Raw genomic sequence first — 25,397 nt, 5'->3', positions numbered from 1 at the left:
TTCAAAGTTCTTGGATGACCTTTACATGGCTGTGCACATTTCTTGCAAATTTCATTTGCACACTTGAGGCTTGATCATGGTGATGCCTGGTTGTGTGCTTAGGGCCAGAGACAGAACCCGGAGACCCAGGAGCGGACGCAGCCCCAGAGATGTAAGGACCCAGCACCACAGTCACTGTGGTGCCAGGATCTAGGGCTGGGAGCCCCCCCCAAAAAAGCTAAATGGCTTACTGTTTTTGACCCATGCTCTAGCTCATGTGATGTAACAATGTTTCGGGCCACTCCCTTCCTTCCTGCAGACAGATGTTGAAAGAGGGAGATGGAGGTTCCATGAAAAGAATTCTGAGCTGTTGTTGAGCTTGTGTTATGATCAATATTATCAACAGCTGCAGTTGTGAATACATTACCCCACATCTTCGGTGGACAGACCACATTTTCTTCGTTGTAAAGACAACAAACACAGTTTCCCATCCTTGCCGACAAACTGAGGACACTATCATATGAAATGCATACCCTCAAGTGGGAGAGCTTGTCAATCAATTCCCTCTTGCATGTGTGTGCATGTAACATCAGCCCGATATTTAATGGGAGTGGGTGTCTCCTGTGCACTGCTATGCCAAATAGTCATCTTTTTTCCACCAGTCTGTTTATGCTTAATACTGTTAAACTTCATCATGTGGGCAATAGTTAGTGCAGCTGGGGTATTGTCCTCCATTTGATCTTTGATACTTGTACCTTGAAGAATCATTCTCATGAGCTTCAACAGTAATGGGGGCACAGAGTTTTCAAGACATTCCTCTGAAAACCCCGTGAATGGTTTTGCATCTGCAAACATTTGACGACGAGCAATATTTGCGGCTCGTGCTAAATGTACTGCATCCTGGTCATTATCCAGCTCACATGCCTTTGTCAAAGCAGCACCAAGTGCCACTGACTTGCGCTCAAGTTTTGTTGTACAAAGAGGCCAGACATTTAGCATGATATTTGGCCTCTAAGGCCACCATGTCTCCTGCACTGAGCCAGAAGTTTAGTGTCATTCAGGAGAACTGCACACTTTCAAACTTTCTCATCAGTCTGAAATGTAGCAGCCTCATGAGGTCTCTCAGTACCTGCAGGATCCCCACGAAAGAAGCATTCCATGTCATTGATGTTATCACTGAATACGGCTCTTATACTGAGCTTAATTTGCTTTGAGGTCTTACGTTGTTCATCAACTGAAGAGGCTCTCTTCTCAGATCTTTGTAGCATTTGATTAATGTATTTAAGACAACATGTATTGTGATATTTAGCATTGTTCCTAATAAATGTGGCCTCAATACCTTGCCCTTCATCTAATCATGCAATTTGTAGAGATTTTGGGAGCTGTTTAATTTAATAGAATTTAAGATTCTGTGCTAGAGTTCTGTACCCATCAGAGGTGTCCTGCCTTTTACAACGTGATGGACATCTCAGTGGCTCTTCAATATGACTATGACCAATTAAATACAGCTCTCAGTTTGTTATTTGGGGGATCGGTACATTCAGGATTAAACAATTTAAAGGTTTTAGCCATAGCATTAGATTAAGGAAGGCCGAAGGTACAACTTTCTGTTAAAATACAAAAAATATTTTCTGCAGTACAACTGAATTAGGGAGTCAGCTAAAAATGTAGCCTAAATGAAGTAATTCATTTAAGTTAATATGATAGCTTACATGATAACATGCTTACCGCCTTATTTTTGTTGTGAGGAAACATATATTTTAGCGTACTTTTTGAGTAACACATCTAAACCACTTACAATTCATCCAAAAGGAGTGTACACCATCACCACTTGTCACAATTACTGAATGGGTCACTTGTAGTCAAGATTTAAATACCAGATTTAGAAGTCAAAGAAAATATTTTTCATCTCTGGAATTGTTTTGTGTGTGTTACTATGACAACCAAGAGACAAAACCTACAACTGCTCCATCAATCATAGATAAACTAACAGTATTATCATTAGTACACTTTGTACTAAATAACATTCTCTAATTTATTTAACATTTCATTTTAATTTTTTTTTTTTTTTACCTTTTCAGTGTCGCCACATTCACTCCCAGTCATTTCTTTAACAGACTGAACAAACAAAATTTCATATAACCAAGTGTAAAGTGTATATATATATATATATATATATATATATATATAGATATATATATGTATACATGAATGAATATACAATTTAACATCAGTGTAGAGAACCTGTTTCTTTTGACTGAATTTTTTTTAAATGTACACTTATGTTATGATTTATACTTATGTAATCATTTTATATTAAATAACATGATTGTGCCATGGCCCCCGGGGGCCGAATTTGAAGCACCTCCCTTTCTAAATCTGATCAGACCCCCTTTGTGAGTTTTTCTACCGAATTTGATGCTTTTATCATAAAAAGCACAATTGTTATGAAAATTTGAGTTTAACTGCCCCACTAAATATACCATCGACCGTGCTTATGTAACTATGTATGCTGCCACACTGACCCCACATGCACAGAGCAGCAATCTGAATGATAATAACAATAATTTGAGGGTGTGAAATGTTATGCATGCCAAAACAATGTTGAGAAGATTTTTTTTAATTGTTTTTTAAAGGTCAGCCACACTTCAGTAGTGACTGTTTAAAGAGAGCAGTGAATGATATAGAATTAAAAGAAAATTAGAGAGAAATCAACACTGGGTTGTTGTCCGCCCTTTGTTTGAAATTGCCGTGGCTGTCTGCCCAGTTTTAGAGTGCTATTGTTTTACCCTGTGTCCTTCGCTGCATGACTCAGCAGTCTTGTGCGTGTGTGTGTGCGTGTGTGTGTGCGTGCATGTGTGTGTGTGTGAGTGTGTGTCCATATGTGTCCGTGTGTGTGTGCGTGTATGTCTGTATGTATGTGTGTGTGGAATAAAGCCATTGTGCAGCCTAGCAGTCAACCCAATTAATATCTCAGACCAGCCTGCAAAAAAACTTCTGATAATGGGGCTATAATTACCTCCAGAGCAACACCTCAGAAAAACATTTAAGTAAAAATCACTCTTCAAATGACCTATTCATCATCTGATGGAGTGAGGTCAGAGACAGCAACAAGGAAAATCTTACAAAATTTTCAAAAAGGAAAAGCAGTGTGTGTGTGTGTGTGTGTGTGTGTGTGTGTGTGTGTGTGTGTGTATATACGTGTGCGTGTGCGTGTGCATGTGTGTGTGTGTGTGTGTGTGTGTGTGTTTGCATGCACACATGTGTGTGGAATTGTGGTTCAGTGCTTTTAACCAGCATTGATAGTCAATCACAAAAGCCTGGGTAATTAGAGGAAAGTAATACAGAACATGATCCTTTTTAATCCTAATATCTGTGTATTACACATCATTCTGACTTGGTAAGAGTAACCAGTCCCTGTTCTTTTATGTGTACTAATACAATCACATGCTGATTCATGACACATCACTCTCTCAAATATTCTATGCCTGTGTCAAAATCTCGTTGAGCAGCTGAAACATGCTGAGATATTTTTCAACAGTTTTTTATAAACATAGATACATGAAGTATGGATTATTTTTTTATCTTCACTTTCACTGAGTGAGACAGTATAATCAAAGCAGTATTACACTATGAATGACTGAGTTTGTCCTTTGTTTCTCTCTTTGTTGACTACATTCCCATTTCAAACAAACACATAAACACCAGTTTTCTGGTGAATGTGGAGGATAAATGGGTCTTTTCACAACGACCTGGAACTGTTTGGTGTGATTCATAAAAATTTGATTTGACGCCTCAGTTACCAAGCATTTGTTGAGAAGATCTATAACAAAGGAGAGACTAAGGTCTTTCATCTGGGTGCCAAGACGCAATTTTCTATTTTTGTTGCATACAACACTGACAGAAAAAAAAGAAAAAAAAACAATTAGATCAGTTTTTTAATGTTTTCTTTAATAGTAACTATAGAGTTAAACATTCGAGACAAAGTTGAAATCGACCGTACAGCCCTGTAGGAATGTTCTCCTCATAATAATGGCAATAATAATGCTGAGAGCATTTGTGAAATCTCACATGCTTTTTTAATGTATTATCGATTAGCCCCAGATTTATTTTCAATGATTTTTCAATGATTAGTTGAAATGTTTAAACTGAAATAAACATGTTAAATTAGTTTAGTCACACCTCTTTGGTGTTCAATTGACTGAGTACAGACAGAATTAGTGAGAAACTGTTGTTAGCTCTTTCATCATTTCTGTAAGTCAGGCTTAATAAAAGTAACATAAATAATGTTACTTTGATCAATATGATTTTGAATAGATTGAAATGCTGACTAAAACTGTGACTTGAAATACATGAAATACACAAAACACATTCTTCATAGGTTATGTGTTACTGAATCACTAAAGTCTCAGGTACCATGTTAGTGCTAGTGGTTTGATTCAGGAACCATAATGCAAAGATTTGTTTTTGTAGCACCTACAGATTTAAACAGCTCAGTACAGGTAATAAACAAAATTTATTTACCAATATCTGTCCTAATTCTACAATGGACCGGACAAAAAACATTTAATAATGCATGCACACCAACAACCCCACCCTAAAACAAAAAGAAAAAAAGGGGGGGAGGGGGGTGTTCTTTTACAGAAATCAGTCAGTCGTACATGTGACTGTTTGAATGGAATGCATTATTTTGCCCTGGTCCATTACGGCTTTCCTGTCTGCCGGCACCCACTTGTTTCCATGAAAATGAAAAATTAGGTTTGAGCCCATAAGTCTCTACCTTTATAATTAATCAGCTTTCAGTGGCAGTGTGCAGGCAGATGCCTCATCTCTGCACTAGTCACATGTGCACAAACCTAAGTCAATGTTAGACTTAACAATATAACATACATACATACATACTTAAGTTGCACATGACAATATAGAATAACGATAAAATAAAACTAATTCAGAGTTGAGTTAACTGCCTAGATTTCGTGGATTCTGAATGGGGATTACCTTAACCCAAAAGTTCTCACCACACTAACCACAAATCTAAAACTAAACCTAAAAACTGACGCTCCAAAGTGGGGAACCTCTGTGTGAGTTTTGTCTTTCACAGTTGCAGTGGCTTCATCAGGGAGTGGGGGAGTGTTTCTGTTACAGTGCTGTTGTCCTCCTGGCAGAGAAATGTCATTGTTCTTTCTGGTGTGCTGTTTGCACAATGGAGTCTTCTATCAGATACAAGTGAGCTGTGTGCCTCCATGGGAATGGCGAACACCGTACACTCTGTACGAGAGCAAAGCTGTAACAGGTATCTCCAAACAGGGCAGCCAGTTCCTTTGAAAGGCACTCAACCCACTGAATTTTCCCAGATTCAAAGGATTGTCATGCACTGTTGGCTACAGAGAGGTTTAGTGTATATGCCGTTTAAGTACATCTGGTTCTTACAGGCCTGTCAAACAGCAACGCAGCAGAAGCAGTTTTTCTGCATGTAGAGTTGATTAGTAAACAGTCCAAAAACCTTGAGATTTCAGTTTGGGGTGATACTCTTGCTTAGGGCCCTCTTTAGAGATTGAGTGGCCCTTTCTCCAAGCATGTTTGTGCAGGACTTCTGGGAATTCTGGTACTTTGACAAACACCATTGGTTGCAAAGTCTTGAGCCCTGTGTTTGCGAAGACAACTGTTTTTGTGAAAGGGATATTACATAAATGTGAATCCTACACATCTCTCTGAGATGTGCTGCTGTAATCACTAAATTGCACCAGTTACAAAATTGCTAAATTGCACCAGTTACACTTCAAGCCATTTAGGATGACCACTGACTACAATGAACAGCATATCCATCAGAAAAGGACCTGCAGATGTTATCATTGTGAACTGTCCTACACAGGGCTGCTAACAGTTTCCCAGCAGCGAGTTAATTCATTCAGTGTCAAACAGCGCTGCTTAAACTGATCTGACATCGGTACAGTTTTAACACCAAAAGATGTACATGGTTGTATGTCACAAATGCTCAGTGTTTAAGTCTCCCCTGTGGATAAACCATCTTCCTTCCTGTATTTTACAGTAAACTGCACCATGTCTGAACTGCCTAATATGGATAAATTATTGCTGCTGTTAAGACTCTTTCAACACAACACAATCACTTATTAATGTCCATCTCTGGACTCTCCCTGAGTCCTTTGCCATCACATAATACCATTTTAATGCACTGTGAAATGTACTTCCAGTATGACTACCTCATGTGAGATAAGGAAAAAATGGTTTCATATGCTGCCTCATATATTTGTTATAAATACAGAGCTAGCTGGAAAAATCTGCATTTGACCTTTTCAACCCAGGTCCTCCTCCCTCCAGTGTAAAGTACAAAGAACTTGCTTCTTTTTTAAATAGGCCCTCATTCAAAACTGGTCATCTACGGATTGCCCTGACAATGGCTAAACAATAAATGAATACTGTCTACCAGCGACTGGCCTCCACCAACACCTGACCTGAGCAATCAAGGACACAGGTTAAGACCACGAAACAACTCCAGTCTCACACCAGTGAACTGATAACTTTCATGACCACCCAAAAGCTGTACAGGAACCAATCACCACTCAAAGGCATGGGCAAGGATGAAAGAACTCACAACCTAATTTAAAAAGTTGATAACTTTCACAAATGCCCCAACAGCCAACAGGAATCAATTAACATTCAAAGGGCTGGGATGGGATGAAAGAGTATCTTTGCCATTCAATTTATCAGATAAGCTAATAACCTTTAGAAGAACTCCTCTGACTCTGGACAGCAATCGATTACTGTCAAAATCCAGAGAGACAAGGAACTGCAGTCCAAAGAATGCAGCATGGACTATTGTACACTGAACGTTAAACTAACTTAACGTGTTTACGTGCATGAATTATTCAATTTTGTCCTTTTAAGCTGTTTTGCTGTTTTTGTTCTCCAAAAGTGAGAATGCGACTGAAAAACGTCTGGGTATGCGGCAGTGTCTGATGTCTTCTTTTGATGTTATTGAAAAGCTAATTTCAGAATGAACTTCATGACCCTTATCCCACAAGTATTGCTTTTTGAATTCTCAAGTGTTGAAGGTTCTAAATAAACCTCATCATTTGAGTAATAGTGGAAAGAGGATCTACTTTCCACTCACACACACACACACCTCAATCTAAAGCCACCAAGCAGTATTGCATGACTAAGATCTAACGTTCCTGTGCACGCACATCAGTTTGATTCAGAACAACTTCATCAGACCATGTCTTTCTTTGTATGTTGGGGAGATTGTAAACTATTAAATGTTTGTCATCTTATTTTTGCCATCATCAGCTGTGTAAGAACAGACCTTCCAGTTCTCTCATTCTATCAGAGTTTGGTTGCATAATTAACTCAGAGACCCCAGAAGTGCAGCTTATTTCTCTACCAAAGGCCCTCTGTGAGCCCAGCCATCAGCATACCTGATTCTGAACCCTCACCAAGTGTATCGCCATTCTGTTACATCTCAGGTCACTAATCTGAGGTGACTCCCTTCCCTCTACCGGGCCAGAGTAGTGAAGATCCATCTTCCTTTAGCATGGGCATAAGATAACCCATCCAAAGCAATCCTGTTATAGAGAATTAGCAGATAGCAGGCAAGCAGCGTTAACCAGCCATCCACCTGTGATTCTGGCCTAGACTCCTGTACATACTCATGCACAACATATGTGATTTTGTGATGTGATTTTGAGTTAGTCCCAGAAGTCTGGTGCCCTAATGTGACCATAAAATGCCCCCTAGTCTCCGTTCTGGGGATTATCAGATTTCTTAGCATGGCTTGAACTGAGGAGACCCTGAATGGCTTCAAACTGTCCATCTGTGAAGATATATTGGGCAGTACTCCTGTGGTATCCATTCTGCCTGAAGGGGATAACAGTTAAGAAGTAAAAAAAAAGAAAAAGTAAAACCTTCCAAGTCCCTGTTCTGGTGTATCGGTTTTTCTGTTGCCTCTCCCTCAAGACTCAAATCCCAGCTGCACTGCCTTGCTTCCTTCGGCCAGACATTTGAAGGAACAGATCTGGTTTAGTTCCCTCAGGTAAGCAGAACGACAAGGCCTCCCTGTCACTGTCCATCAGGCTCCCATAGAGTTACAAACAGTACTGAGTAAATAGTGTCATCTTTCAAGTCTGTTACGATCCTAAACAGCCGACAGCATGGGCAATAAAAACGCAGCAGTCGGCTCCACACATATGGGAGGAGGTCTGACTGAGCTCTCATTGGCCTTAGCCTTCACTAAGATGGCTGTCATTTGAGATGAAAGCGTAAGACCGTGGTTGATTGAATACAACATGGAGAGGGAAAATACCTCTCCAAATAGTATAAACTCTATGCTCCCGCTACACACACTCTGTATTTTGCAGCATGTTCTTGCCCTATCTACACACGGGAGGGCCTGTATAGGCAGAAATGCTTGAAGGCACAGAGTCCTAGATCAAATCAGAAATTCAATTATCCAAAGCCCTACCTGGGACAGCTGCTTTTGATTAATATGACACACCTGCAAACAGCTACAGGAATAAGCGTGTTTTCCTCCTCCGCAAAGATTAACCCAGTCTGACAGGCAGACGGACCCCATTCAATTAGCCATCAACACCAGCTGAAATCTAGACACATGTTTTTTTTTGTGTGTCTGTGTGTGTCTGTGTGTGTGTGTGTGTGTGTGTGTGTGTGTGTGTGTGTATTTGTGTATATGCGTGTGTGTGTGTGTGTTGGGGCGGGGCGCTTGGCTGGGCTGCTGGTTTTCATCTCTCATAAACAGTACTTCCAGAGAAGAATGGAGCAATTGAAAGCAGTCAGGCCCAGGGTTCATGTCAAATTAAAAGACTGCTTTAATTCCCACATGTGTCTGGCATGTTCCAGGACACATTATCAACTCTGTATACCACAGACTACACTTAATGGCGTCGTGGAGATGAAAAGGAGAGTAGATAAAGATCATAATGAAGTGCTACTGTCTGAGTTTATGAGTAGAGAGGCCACTACTGGGAAGACTCCACACTAAAATTTACACATGAGACATGGATAAGAATGATGACAAAAAAAAAAAAAAAATGTAATCATTAATGCCATTGTGAGTGCATCTCATGACTGGCGAAATAGTTCCTGTCCTGGACAGTTCTGGAATTCCTCAGTCCCTGAAAAGTTACTGAACCTCAGTAGAAAAAAGCGCCTTTAGCCTCTAATGGTATCAGCATAGATTACCATCCACTGATTTATTTAAAAGTAATGTTCTTTTTTCTCAAACGATTTGAAAATGATTCACACAGGATGAAGTGTTTGCTTTGCGTACTGCGTTAGGAAATAAGTGCTGTCTAGAATTCAGTCAGATCTCAAGAGGTTACGTTTTTGTTGTGTTCTATTCATTATATTATGGGTTTTTTTCCATCTTTGGAAAACTTGAGTGCATTAAAAGCCCGATACTGTAAGACTGATTCAAGTTGGGGTTTTTTTTGGGGGGGGGGGTTCATGAATGATTTGTACTTTTACTGGAGTCATTCTTTTATTGTTTTATCTCTACTTTCACTCAAGTATAATATCTGAATATTTTTACCACCCCTGATAATAATCACAGAAACTCCAAACATAACTGCCTTTGCTCACAGCATCTTTTTTGTGCTAATTGTCGGCACAGTCTGTCTTTCCCTTGAGTGTGATTTATTACGCACAAAAGCAGGATCCCTGAGGGCTGCTCAGGTACACCCTCCTGTGTGTGTTATTGGTAGTGTGTGTGGGTGGAAACAGCTGTCAACATTGGCCATATCAGTGAAAAACACTGTCAATCTACCTCACTTTATTCCAGCCCCGTTCTGCCACGTAGCCTCCACCTTCCAACAGACAGCACAGTTTACAGGCACACATGCCACCGGATGTGTTTACGCCTCTCTGACACTGTGGATTACAGGTCTGTGGCAGAAAGCTTGAATGTGTCACACGCTTTCAGTTCCCCTACTCTTCTCTGCACACTGCACCATTGAAAGGCGGGGCTCTGTTTCAATGCTCTGTCTTGCTCTGTGATTGATGGAACAGAACAGCCAATAAAATTATCACTTTCTTACCAGCAGCACCCATATTGATTCCAGGCTGATGCTGAAGGTAAAGATGACTTCATTCAGATCATGTTTGCTGTTGAGTTTCTTGTTGTGTGTGTGTGTGTGTGTGTGTATGTGTTTGTTTGTTTCTAAGTTTTCTTATTTTTTTGTAGGAAGACACAACCGCACACACTCACAAACACCCATACACACGTACATCTTTCTTGGCTTTGTAGGATGTTTAGTTTTGTTTCTTTTTACTTGTTTCATTCTTTTTTCTTTAATCTCAAACTATAGTTCAGTGTGCCTGTGTTAATTTGTGTACTCGCGCATGTTTATAACCAGTTTATGACCACATACCATGTTGTAGAGCAGTGGTTACCAAATTTTAACAAACTAAATACCTCTTCCATATCACACATGCTCTCTGTGTTCCTCTCCTTTTCCCCAATGTGTATTTAGCATTTTTTTCATAGAATTTAAATTGTTTCGTTTGTATCATTCCACAGTGGCTTCATTAACATACCTAACATACACAAATGGCTGTGCCAAATTTACAATGTCAGTGGACTCATGAATTGGCAGCTGCTTTTCTTTGTGCATTGCACTGTGTCAGGGACACCATTAGTCATGTCATCATCAGGACACGTGACAGTGCTGCTGGATGGAAGCACTGACTCCAGAGATCTCTTGGCATTCATACCACTCATTACATTAGCCATGTCTACAGCAGCTGGCAGAGTTAGCCCCTCAGCTATGGCAAGAGCTTTACTTCATGTATCAACCCAGTTGCTCACCATGTATGATGCTTTGAACTCTTTCTTGTTGATGTCATTTATGTCATGTGGCACCAACTTGCACACCGTCAAACAAGACAATGCTTTTTCAAAAAATTTCCTGGGTTTCTGTTTATTTTGGTGGTGTTTTGTGTTGAACTGTCTTTGTGGCGGTGAAGGTGTGGGGCTACATTGTTAGACAGAACTTCACCACAAAACACACTTTGGGGGGTTTAGGGTGACCACTTGTGCCAATATATTTGAATCCCGACTCAGTGTTTTCCTTGTTGTGTTTAGATCTCACTGTGGCTGGTGGTTTTTCTTTTCCTTTCTTTTTTTTTGGCCACTGGATGGTCCTGGCTGCGGAGCAGAAGTAAGTCTGTCTGCACAGAAAGTACTCATTTTGGCATCTACATCAGTAGCAAAGCTACCTGATGCTTCATCAGTTGATTTGCTCTTTGAAGATTTTATCCACTGATCCATCGTAGCAACTGCAGACATTTACAGAAGTACTTCCGGAAAAATCAATTCACAGAGAGTAGAAAGTTCAGAAATGACATGAAACTTAAAGGGACTCTTCAGCCAGTGATGCAGTTCACATTAGTCTTTTTTTTACCCTGTATTTGTTAGTACATTTATACACCAGATAGGGCACTTGGGCTGGGTACTTGTAAAAACAACTGCTGGTTCAACACAACAAATTCAGGTGACAGACAAATTACAACTGAGAAATGGAAATATATGAACAAAGGCCGCTTGAAATAGTTTTTAATGTACCCCCAAGAAGGTCTTTTCATATCCCCAGGGGTACCCTGTGCCACTGGCATAGAGTGAACCACTGGCATAGAGTGATACATGAATATGTGGGAAAGAACTGCATACACACCAAGGAAACAATCATTGCTTACTCTGTGAGAATGAAGAGAAGTCTCCAGATACAGTCACATGCTATGATGCCAGTGTGCTTTCAGTTGCTCTGTTCTAGAAAGGAATGGAATTTGGACACTAAATGACTCTGTCCATGTTCACCATTAGTGAGTCCTCGTCCTTCCCACAGGAGTGCCAAGAAAATACATTTTACTGTTGCAGCTCCCTTTACTGCTTCAGCTCTATTCATTTCTTTGTGATTAGTGTTCTTTGTTCTTTGGGGGAAAAAAATTAGCTGAGCATAAAATATAAACACTTAGGTTTTCTCCTTGATGACAAGTTGTCTTTAAAAGATCAGACACAGTACCTTTAGAAAGTAACTAAGGGTGAAGCTGGGTTTCTATTTTAGAAATGCATCTTGTTTTTTTCTTTTTTTCTTGAGGAAGAACAGAAGAAATCATTCCATCTCCCTCTCTCTCAGTGACTGATTAAGGTGACATTTTGCAGATGTTCATTGTTGTGTCCTCTCAACAAATGTTACATTCTGTTGCTCAGTCAAGCTTGACATTCTATTTTTGATACAAATTTTGGCCGATCATTGCAACTTGTGCAAGAAAGTTGGACCAGCTTCCCCTTTATGCCCGCAGAATAAACCCCTGTTTGTTTTGAAGGGTATCCCATCAGGCCTGTTGATGCCAGCACATTAATAACTACAGCCTCCAATCAGAGGGATGAATCATGTACAGTATTCACAAAACCCTTTCATTTTTGTGCTCTCCTCCTGAAATGGTCACTAAGATCATCTTAAACTATACTAGACTGTGTCATATTTAAGGAGGATTTGGAAAAAAAATAGGATTAAAGAATGCTGGGATTCACACGAGAATAACTGTCATTTAACAACATTGTTGTCAACTATTTTTCTCCAGTGAGCTTTCGCTTACAGTCCCTTTCTCTTTGCGAAGTAACACAGTTGGTCTTTTATCATTAATGTTATTGTTAATGGTACCTTAATGTTACTTTGTCTTAATAAATAATGTATTCATCTCATTTCACTTTAAGCCATTGATAGACTTCTATGTTCTATAATCTTTTGACTGTCCAAGAGGGAACACAGCGCCAGTCCCTAAGTCCCCATCAGTCAGAGCCTGTGTAAGAGACCTGACTATGCAATTGATCGCATAAAGAATTAATTCCAAGAAATTGGAACACCATCAATTGTTTGTATTGTTGTCAGTAATGCTACTGAAGTGGAAAGATGTAATTTCACAGGTAGCTGTGGTTTAGGGAAAGTAAATAAACATTGCATTCACTCCGACTTTATTCCGTGAGTTATTTTTCTGGGCTGCAGTCAGGTAAGGTCACACACAGCCCATGTATGCATCAGCCACTTTGTTTAAGATCCTTGAACTCAGGACACCTCTTCCATTGCATCTCCTCTGTCAGAGCGAAGGCGGAAATTATGACTCCTTGGCTCACTCTCAATATTTTTGCTAAAACTCCAGTGACAGCCAACCATTCATTTTGTCACCAGACAAAATTCAATTTGCATCTTTCTATTTCTCTCTCTCCCCCTCCCTCTCTCTTTTTCTCTCCCTGTCTACTAAAAGCTCTCAGCTGTGTTTGGTGTAGGCCCAAACATTACTGTTCGTACAGATACAGTCTGACCATCTAATCCAACCCCCACCACCACATTTTCTCTCTGTGACTTTCTATCTCCTGTGAGTATGTCAAGATAAAATATTGCATTCCTGTCTGTGACAAACTAGATGAAGAAGACATCTTATGTGTAAGTGAGTGAAAAAAAACCAACATATTTAACCTCTGCACCTAGTCTTGGGCTCTCTCATTTTTCAGAGTTGTGTCAGAAATAACTGCACTATTACATCGTCACCTTTCAGCTTGAAGTAACCTTTTTGTTTGTTGTCATTTGTTTTCCCTTTATTTCTAACACACATAATGCGTGGGACCATCTAAATCTTCACTTCCATTTAAATCTTTGTTATTGTTGTTTGTTGCTCTTATTTATTTGTTCCATGAAATATGCAAAAACCTCTCAAAGTGTATTATAACCTCATAAATCATGTTACATAATTTTGGTTTATTTCTAAGTCTCAAAATGTTTTTGTGATGTGGAAAATAGGCTAAAATCACTTTTCCATACACACAAGTGCTAAATGTTTCATTGTCGCAGCGACAGATTCAGTGGTATTTTGATTGAAGTAGGCCTCTGACATTTTATCTCTGTTTAGAAAATCAACTTCAATGCTCTAATTGTTGATTCAGCAGCCCTGGGTTAGTCCTCATTAAAGAGAGAGTCAGACAGACTCTAAATTAGACACTTTACAGAGCTGCTGTTACAGCCTTCAGTCATTGAAAGTCCGTCTCTTGTCTCTTCTGTCTGCCATAAATTTAACAGTTCATTGTGATCCATCTGGATGAGGTCCTTAGGGCTACTAAAGTGAAATATTCTAGAAACAGAAGAATAACATTAAAACAACCATTAAGTCTCAGAGATGGTAACTCAGATTGGGCCCATCCAGTGAGGACGGCATCATCAGCCCTGCTGTTCTCAGTATGCATGGGTTTTCCTCAGGTGCAGCTGGCATAGTGAAGAGAAGGAAGTGACAGTTGCTACTGTAACCCGTATGAAGTATAGGGCTGCGGGTACCCAGTATATCATCTAGAGGTGTAGTGTCATGCCGCTCCTGGGGGAGGGTGGCGTATCATACACATCTATACTGGTAGCAAGTTCAACATATTGAAATGATGTATAAAAAAGGGTAAAAAGGGATATGTTACAGGTCAAAAGTGGAAAAAAGATAAGTAATTCATGTATCAATGTTAAAATACCAGCTGTTGTTGTGATATATGGTAATTCATCCCCTTGTAATCAAAGTGTATTCTTAGTTATTGGATATATATTTTAAGATGTTTTAATTGAAGAAAAGAAGTTAACGAGGTCTCATCTTAAAAACAGAAAGAGAACAGAATAACTTATTATTCTGCACTATTTGTGTAGATTGGTTTTTGAACTACCAGATTTAATCTGGAGGATTCTGTGATGGCGGGCCCAGGCCAGGGAGACTGTGGATGCCCATGGAAGCAGTGCGGCCTACCATAGGATCTGTTTCCAGAAGACGGTTGACTAGCTCGATTCGTTCATCCAAGCTCCAGATAAGAACTCATACACACTATTTCCTCTATCGGGTAGAGATAGTTAGAGTAGTGGTACATCCAAAGACACACACGGACCAGGAACGGAACTCTTTGGACATACACACACACACTAGGACAAGGACTTGAATTCTTTGGATCCCCAGTTTTCTTTGTTACTTTAAAGAGCTTTATTTTTTTTGCTTTATTTGTTTATACACAAGGTTTTGTGTTGTGTATGCGCTGTGTATGTTGTTGTCACTGTAAGGCGATAAAATTGTCAGCCGTTCAACTCAACATTAACTCCTCTCATGAGTTAGTTAAGGCATACCACTCCCTAGGTAAATGTTAGTGTCTTTATTACTACCCCTGGTTACGACCAGAGGCGCTACACTACTATTACACTTTAATGGAGTGTACAAATTTAAACATTCGTTTATTTAACACACCTGGGGAAACAGCCTCACACCAAAACCCAGATCTCTTGATGAATGCTCACTCGTCTGTAAACAACCTCGTGTATTTGATATAACTACCACCCCTCCCCCTCCCCACTGTGTCCACCTCCATGTAACACCTCCTGCCTCATTTAAAGCCATTTTCTCACACTTGCCTCGTTTTGTTCAGATTAGCTTTGTCTTTCCATCTTCACTGCTGTCTTATTAGACCCATCTTTCTTTAGGGTGTCACTGACTCGCCTGGAAAAATTCAATCATTTAACTCAATCTCTGACACTCATCATTTTTCACTCGGGTTCCTGCTCCCTGTTCAGAGAATTCAAACATTGGGCAAACCAACCAGTAATGGCATCTTGCCATGGCAACCAACAACACATCACCATAGCGATGGCAGGCTGCTGCTTTAATCTCAAGGGGAAACCCAAAACAAGCAGCAGATTCACATTTAATATGATTTTTAATGTAAATTCATGATAAACCAAACCGTGATGGACCCATTAGTTTCTATGTCAGACATTATTATTATTGGTAATGGTCCCACAGTTAAACTTTCACCATTCAGTCTTCTGTCGGGTTGTCAGGGCTGCATACAGCTATGGAATACTTAAGACAAGCTGTCCACCACTCAGACGGGAATCAATAGGTGCACTTGCCCTAACAATAGCACCAAATGACAGGTGTGGATAAAGTGCACACGCACACACACACACAGACACACACACACATACACACACACAGCAGGCCCTGTGGCGATAAGGCCATGATTGGTTCGCTAAGAGAGGGTATTAGATTTCAGATGATGTTAACAACCACATTGACACACATGCTGGAGACCACACACACACACACACACACACGTTTTATTACTCTAAAGTGCCTTTATATTTAATTCTCTCAGTCATTAGACACAGACTGGAGCTGCTTCAGAGAGAGCAGTCGTATGTTATTTCATTGCACTGCTCTTAAACTCTGTTTGGTTCTGATAGTGAGTATGAAAATCTGCCTTGCGGCACATACACAAATATAAAACAGCTCAGGTATTATATCTGAGTGTGGCAGCTTTGGGATTGACTGAATGTTTGGTTAGGAATCTGTTGTAGTGTCATAATGCATTTTAGAGGTATTTTCTGCACTGATCTGGTAAACACAAAGGCCAGATGCATAGCGATCTTTTTCTTTACCCAGAAGGCTATATAATAAGAACAAAACATTTTAATTGAAATGTTAAAAAAGTATCAGGACAGGATTTACATTAAAAGATGGTAAAGATGTGGCTTGTGTGTGTGTGTGTGTGTGTGTGTGTGTGTGTGTGTGTATTTGAGTATAGACTCTTGACACATGATGAGAAGTGGGCAGCAGTAAAGAGCAAAGCTGGAGTTTACTCCATGATTAATAATGACAGTGAGAACTCCAGTAAATATGACATCGTTTTTCTAATGTACAAAATGAGGAGAGGGTCCTTGAATTGCAAAGTAGGGGTGAGTGAAAAAGTGCCATGACAGATCCTTCAGGCCAAAACAACGATCAGTCATTTGTGTGGGCAATGCTAAAATTTGGGTTGGCAATGCCCACCCCTGCCCACCTCTAGATCCAGCCATGACAAAAACTTAGACTATACAGACAGAATAGGGTACACAGACAGAATAGAGTACACCGACAGCATAGAGTACAAAGACACAATAGAGCATGCATGCAACATAGAATACAAAGAGAGAATAGAGTACACAGACAACATAGAGTACACAGACAACATAGAGTACACAGACAACATAGAGTACACAGACATTATAGAGTACACAGACAACATAGAATACAAAGAAAGAATAGAGCACACAGACAACATAGAGTACACAGACAACACAGAATACACAGATAACATTGAATGCACAGACAACATAGAGTATACAGACAGGATACAGTATACAGACAGGATAGAGAACACAGACAGGATAGAGAACACAGACAGGATAGAGTACACAGGCTGTCCAATAATAAATGCACATTTGTGTGCTTGGAGGACTCAGAGCCTGGATATTGACACAGTGGAATTTCTGCACTCTGGAGAGCACTTTAAAAACCATTTGCTTTAAAGAGCCCTCCTCACAAGCAACACAAGGTTTTCAGGCAGGAAAACACTACAGTGTTAATGCTGTCTGCCCTTAGAAGTAGACTACTGATCTGCTATAGCCATTCATGGTTGTCCATCCCTTTAGTGTGTTTAAAGGTTTCCTCATTAAAACAAGATGAATCAAGAACCCAGACAATAAAAAAAAACCTTCTGATTCCTGTGAACCTGAGGTTTTGCGATATGAAATTGAACCACTTCACAGTACAACTTTAATGGGCCCCTTTACTCTATTTCCAACCAGCAGGAATGCCCTGACTCAAAAATCCCCCTAAACCAGTTCAACCCAGTACTGGAGAGTCAACCGGTCTGGTCCCCAACCCCTTCACTGGTTGCCATAACAGCTGTTTATTTCGGCTCCCAACGCAGCTCTATAGAGAGCAACATGCTCAACATACTCCTCACTGAAGACTCACTTGTTGCAGATGCATAGAGGAACAGTCAGATGGTCAGCAAAGCAACAAAACAAACAAACAAATAAAACAACTTATTTTTCTCCAGAACAAATTGTGTTCAAGTCAGCATAACCATCTAAACTCTGTATATATTGTAGCAAACTGCTGTCAGTCCTTACCGTCTGGATAAATGAAAACACACAGATACGCTCCTGTTTGAACTGGTCACAGCAAGAGTAGCGATTAAACATTATACACTTCCTCTCTGTCACACTGTTCTTCTTATTTATAGTTGCTATTACTGTGAGAAGAAAAAAAAAGGTTTTACATAAGCTGTGTATAACAGAACCAACTTTAATGAGAGAAAACCTACCCTTTACATGTGGAAACATAAGACGTTTAATGCATATGTGTTTGCTTGTTTTCCTGTGATTGAAGGTGATAAGTGCAGTCAGTATAATGTCTTAGACAACTTCAGCAACGACAAGTCCTGACTACAGATTTGGCCAGTTCATTTGGACTCATTTAACTGTTTGATATGATAATAAATACACAAATTAATTTTCCACTGGAGCATGTTGCATCACTTAAAAAGTGTTAATCATACAATGACAACAAATAAAATTACCACCCTCTGTGAAAGCTAATACATAGATAATGTATTCCTGCTACATCCACGGGCATGGCGTGAATCAAGCTAATACAGAATAGCTTGATTAGCATGGCTGGAGGACACAGCAAATGAGTTACATGAAGCATTCTGACCTCCAAGCTCATGATGACGACTCACTGGGATACTGCTATTGGCTCCCAGAATCTGCTGTCCTTGAAAAGAAGAGGTCAGGAGGTCAAGCACAGGTCAGCCCTCTCCACCCTCAGACAAATTCTCTCTGTCTTAAGCTGTCTGGACACACCGACCTTCTGTATCAGACACACACACACACACACTTACTTTCATTGTGAATATGCTTTATCACTCACAGACTTTATGAAGAGATGGAATGCTTGAGGCTACTGTAGATTTTTCTGAATATTCTAAGATTTAATGAGAAACGCAAATTTGTTTGATAAGTGTGGATTCAGGTTTCTAAAATCAGTCACAGTGTTCACAGAGTTTAAAGTTATAACTGTTAATGAATATTGATATGCAGTATAATAGGTTTAATCGTGGGTCATGAAGCGTTCTATCCAGATATGAAAGGCTGAAAAGTTCATATTTTATTTGTGTCACCAATTTCAACTGATATTACATTACTAACTTCATTCTATGTCGCTTCTTCGGGAGCAGGGATGTTTTGGCCAGAGTTGACCATGACAGTTTCAGCTGGACTGGAGTGGTAGAGAAATGATTTGACTGATTAGAAGAGAAAAGGCTGGTATCAGTAATGGCGCAGTAATGTACACTTGAGGTTCAACACTCAGGACTTGGTATCAACAGTCAAAAAGTGGTTTTGACGAATCCCAGACAAAATGTTTTGTAGAGTGTTAGACATATACACACACACACACACACTGGCTGATATTCTGAAAAGCCAAGCTGAAGCAGAAGGTCTCTGCCACAAAGGCATAAATAAACAGCTGTGGGTGTTTTATGATAAGGAATTGGCATTCGTACCAAACGACAGGCGTGGGCATCATCTCTTTGACAGAGTAGAGCCTGGAATGAAACTGTACCCTTCTCTAACATTCACTTAACAGATTATCCAATTTTCTCTCTCTTATTGTACTGTTGCTGATGGACTTTTCAAGTTTATTCCAAACTGCAAGACACTGTAATGGACTTGTATGAGAGCACAACTCTGTAAATAAGTCCATTCAGGAACAATGCCTGTATACGGCGCTGCTGTCTCAGAGAAGCATCTGCTTCACTTGTCTTTCATATATTACAGACAGCTATACCCACCTACACACAAACACACACACAATTACATTTTTAAGAACTTCCAGTCCCACACTGTTGCTGATAGTCATATTTTAGGTACATAGATGGCACTTACCTTATCCCATGTGTGGCTCCTCTTCCTCCAAAGCCCTTCTCTTCCCCTTCTACCCCAAGTGTCTTTGCCCCGCGTAGAGATCCCTGCGGGATCTTAGGCAAACCCAGCTGAACTCAGCCTTCAGCCAGATTCCAAGCCTACCACATCATTGAGCATAACCAGTCCCAGTATTACACACTTCCACGTGGAGCAGCCAGACCAAGTGTCCAAGGTACACTCCACATTTCACCCTCTGACCCTCTACAGCACTGAGAGTACGTTTTCTGTAGCTCTGGTAGAGCCCAGTCTCTTCACACACACACACACACACACACACACACACACACACACACACTGTGACGGAGCCGTCTTAGGCAAGGAGGCAGCAGGAGTCAAGATTGTGGATTGTGGCTAAACACCCAGTGAATTTATTTTTGTGCCAATAATAAACAGGAAAAAATGAAAGAAAAAAACAAACAAACCAAAATAATAACGTATTTACACTATTTGCACCGTTCTTGCCGGAAAACAAACAAGACATAAATTCTGCAAGACTTTTCAATAATTTTTCCTCTCACGAAATACACTCCTACAAACTTCCACACCAACCAACCAACCAGCCAACAACATCCCACCCCGTCTAAAACAAAATGGAGGGCTTTCATAGTTTAAAACAGTATGTGACGCAAGCAGACCTCCTGTGAAGTTCGCAGGACTTTTCTTTTAAAATACCTGAGGCTGCGACGTACCGGTTTCTTTGACGTCACTGCCGCAAATCTCACCTCTGGGAAGCGTCACCCAGGTAAGCGACAGCTCTTACAATTAACAATCAGTAATCAACACTTACACATAGACAACATAACCTAACGTAACATTTTTAACGGTAATTTGAGGATAGTGGAATATGCAAATGGATTCGTTGGCCAACTTAATCAGAAATGTTATAGAATTCTATAGAATGCTAACGTTAGTCTCTTTTCTTTATTATTTTCAGATCAATAAATGAAGACGTTGGACATCACACACACACAACAAAATCACAATAACAATCAATAAATATTTAACTTGAAGTCCGTGTTATGTGGTGAATGTGTATGTTTGTGCGGTGAATGTATATGAACAGTTCGTGCCTGCAAACAGTCCATATGTGACGGAGAGTTGATCCGTCACACACACACACACTTTCAAAAGACAAACACACATTGTCTGGTCTCTTCACAACATCCCCCTCACACACACACACACTCTTTAAAAAGACAAACACCCATTGTCCGGTCTCTTTACAAACCCATGGCCCAGTGTGCTGACACTGCTTCATGTGGGGCACTGTGACATTTTGTTCACTATAGTACCCCTCAGGACACCGTAATTAGGGCTGAACAATGTTCAGAAAATTAATCATAAATTTACCCAAATACCACAGTAACAAGAATGTGCCAGTAATTGGAGGGGAAAAGTCAAACTATTTATGGTCAGCTGTGCTTTCTGAGGAACACAGCTTTTTGTAGACAGCAGTGCCATCAGAAGTGGATCAGTGCATGATGGCACACAGGACAGGTAGTTCCTACCTTCACCGAACATAACATGATTTTATGACAATGCTTGTGCATTACTCGCACTGTTGCCAAAATTTGTCATAAGTCAAAATGAAACAAAAGATTGTCTCAAAATAAAGTCATCAACAAGCCCCCAAAGATTTTTTGTAAAATCCAACTTTAAGATATAGTTTCTACTGCAAGATTCTGAACTCAAAAATCCTTCAAAAAAAAAAAAATAACCTCAGATGCAATTATATAATCCCATTTGCCTTCCTCATTTATGCTAAAGAATTAAATTCATCTTCCAAATTGTGTTAAAGGATTACAGAGCAACAGGGAGGAAGGTTCCAGCGATGTAATCGTCAAAAATTGTCACACTGGCGGTGTGGTGCAGGACCCAAGTGCAAAGACACGATGATGATAGTGAAAAACGGAGGACTTTACTGGAACTGAAGATCAAAATACATGTGCAGAAAAGGAACAAAAAACCAATAACAAAACGGTGCAGCATGACAGTGCGCAAAATACACAAACAACGATAGACAAAGACAAGGCAAACACTAGGACTTAAATACAAGGGAGAACTAAACAGGGCAAAACAGGATTGGATAAAATTAATAAGGTAATAATTAGACAAACAGGTACAGGTGAGGGGCGGAGACAGACAGAGAACAGGAGCACAAAGACATGTCAAACCAAAAGTCCAAAATGGCGGTGCAGGTTGTGACAAAAATAGCACTGACTGCAGAAATAAAAAAAACAGCACTGGTCAAAACATAGATTGTTTCTCTGGCTCTAGCAAGACCAGTAAGTAAAAGAAGAAGAGATGTTGGGAAAGAGAGGGGAAATCTGTGCATTTGCCAGACGGACACTTCCTCATGACCTGTAAGAACTCCACCACTTTGAAGCTTCTTTATTTCTCCTTCTCTTTTTGTTTCCTCAGGTACAAAGGAAGGACATGAGACTGCACTGTGCCACAGTGCTGAAACAAATGAACTGAGGCTAGTGTGCCTCTGTATTTAAATGGGCTGCACATTCATTTAATTTAAGTATCAAAAGCTAACTGAAATTAAAGGTGACACAAAGGTCTAAAGCAGAAAAAAAAGCAAAATTGCATCAGTCCCTGAACATAATTATGTGGATGATTTTTCAGTAGTGCAAATTTAATCTTTTCATTCTATGCATTGACCATCATATTCATTCTTCTCCCACCTCCCTTTCTCTCTCTCTCTCTCTCTCTCTCTCTCTCTCTCTCTTTCTCTCTCATTCTCTCTCTCCCTTTCTCAAGTTCTCAATTCTTCCCTGTAAGAGAAGCACAATGCAATTGTCTTCTTCATTTATGCTTTTTTGAAACCAAAAGAAACATTGAGTCAAATTGACATGGGCTGGAATAGCCTGATGGCTGTAATTCTGTCCCCTTTGTTCCGGCCTGTGAACGTCTTGTATTAGCATTCCAAAGGGGGAAGAGAAGCCTTTGATTCCAATGACCGTATGCACTCAGACCGCAGGAAATGCCCTTTACATATTAATGGGGCTCTGGAAATGCCTGGATCGCAGGCTGTTCCGCTCGCCTTGCTCCTGTCCGTGTGTCCTTCAAATTCCTCCACACTGCCCGTGCCAGCAGGAGCATACAAAGAGTCAGAAAGACTGGTCACTCATTAAGGCATTTTAAAGCACGTGATTAAAGATGATTTACACATTTTCTCACCAGGTTTTGGTCGTAAACCTTACACTCTGGACACCCCACCCCACCCAGCCCCCAGCCCCAGACCAGCTCTGACAGCTTTAGGATGCTGCAGATAACACCCAAACAATGAGACTGCATTCTTAATGCATTTTTATTTCACATGGTCTGTGAAAAATGAAATGCACAAATACATTCATACTTTTTTACACTCTTTTATTGTCTAGCAAACTAACTGGTGACAGGAGCATTTGTAAATAAAGAGACATTAGAGGAGAGGACCCAGTGCTGGTCCTCCAGGGTCAGTTTGTCAGTGGTTTTTTTTGGGGGGGATGGGCAGTCATTGTAATCGAGGCTTTGGAAAAAGCTTCGGTGAGAGAATTGTAAAAAGCCTGTTCAATCACTCATGTAGTTACTGAGTTGTGACAAAGTCTCTGGGTACACTCCAGCTCTCTGAGAGCACGTTCAGACCCATCCTCATGACATAGCATTTGTACCACACACAACACAGAGAAAACGGTTAGAGCATGAACTGTCCTGAGATGTGTAATGTGCCCTTGTGTTAAGTCTAAAAGAAAAGAAAAAAAGAGAAACTGTGGCATTTGGAAAGAGAAGGGTAATGGGAAAATCGCTAAAATGTATATGTGAAAAGCTGAGGAGAAGGTGACCCCTGATTGGGGCTATTATCACACGCCATACATGAGGAGGCTCCTTTGCCCCTCCGGAGTGGCCTCCTCCAGGGATGCTCCACAGGGAGACAGCAGGAACCAACTGATAGATGAGAGAAGAAACAGAGCAGAGAGACAGATGAGAAAGAATGAACATGCGAGCGTGTGTGCGTGAGTGAGAGAGAGAGAGAGAGAGAGAGATGGAGAGATGGAGAGGTGGCAGGGGGAGAGAAGATGGAGGTGGGCAGTAATGAACGAACGGCAGTCCTGACAGCTGCAAAGCATGTGATAAGGCCAAAGAGGGGGAGATGGCGAGGGAGAGAGTGATAAAGGTATAAGGGGAGGATGAAAAAAAGAAGAAATAAGACAAAAACTAGGGGGTATAAAACAGGAGGAAACAGACATGGTAGAGTAGGGGAAGAGGAAGGGAGAAGTGACTAGGAATGACACTGTCAAAAAATACAATTAAATAACCTGACTCAGATAAGCCAAATCTTCTTTTTTTCCCTTTTTCTTTCTTTGGCCTCTCCCCCTTCTTTCTCTATCATTGATTAAAACACCATGCTTATGACTTTGACAGGCAGGAAGGAGACAAAGCAGTTTATCTGGAAAAGACTGGCTTTTCATTTATTACTGATAAATATGATGTCAGCAAGAATGAATGCATCATTACAGCTAACACCACTCACTCTGATAAGAGCAGTACAAATATGAAAAGAAAGATTCAATTAATCACTAGCTTCTCTCCATGTATTTATTCCAGAGTGCCAAGCTAGACCTCGTCTGAGCAGTGTGGGAAGACAGGACACACAGGTCTGCTGAGAGCGCTTGATACGAAGGCAGGTTTACCAACACAGCTCCTGTAGGGCCATTACATGGGCTTGAGTGTGTTGCAGCTCCACAGTTTGCTGCCTCTCGGGTGACTCACACCACACTTTCCACACCTTAATTTGTGTCTGACTGAAACCCAATCTGACTGACTGAAATACGGACACAGATAAAGGAGTGACTCCTGCAGAATGGAAAGGCCTACAAAAGGGTTTCTCTTCAATGGGGTTCAGATGACCTTGACAGCAACCCTGAGTCTTTTTATTTTTGTTATTATCTTTTTTTTAAGGGATCATAGCCACTCGATGTAGGGGTACACACTACAAAACATATCAGGAGAGGAAAAGTGTGTGTGTGTGTGTGTGTGTGTGTGCGTGTGGGGGGGGGGGGGGGGGGGGGGGGGTTTGGAGGGGGGGGGCAGCCTGTGGTGAGAGAGATGGTGTGGAGAGAGGTGTGTAAATCTACAAATACAGACAAAGTATTGGGGGGGGGGGGGTTATCGATGAGACAGTGGTACTGTTTGTCTCCCACACATGGCAATGGAGTATAAATGTTCATATTCCACACATGACTGCTGAGCATAAATGTTTGTCTTCCACTCATGACTACTGATTCTAAATGTTTGTATTCCACACATGACTACTGATTCTAAATGTTCATATTCCACACATGACTACTGATTCTAAATGTTCATATTCCACACATGACTACTGATTTTAAATGTTCATATTCCACACATGACTACTGATTCTAAATGTTCGTATTCCACACATGACTACTGATTCTAAATGTTCGTATTCCACACATGACTACTGATTCTAAATGTTCATATTCCACACATGACTACTGATTCTAAATGTTCATATTCCACACATGACTACTGATTCTAAATGTTCATATTCCA

The sequence above is a fragment of the Chanos chanos genome, chromosome 2 (assembly GCF_902362185.1).
Source record: "Chanos chanos chromosome 2, fChaCha1.1, whole genome shotgun sequence".
In the NCBI taxonomy this organism is placed as follows: domain Eukaryota; kingdom Metazoa; phylum Chordata; class Actinopteri; order Gonorynchiformes; family Chanidae; genus Chanos; species Chanos chanos.
The sequence above is the reverse complement of the archived record's forward strand: the minus strand, read 5'-3'. Positions refer to the sequence as shown.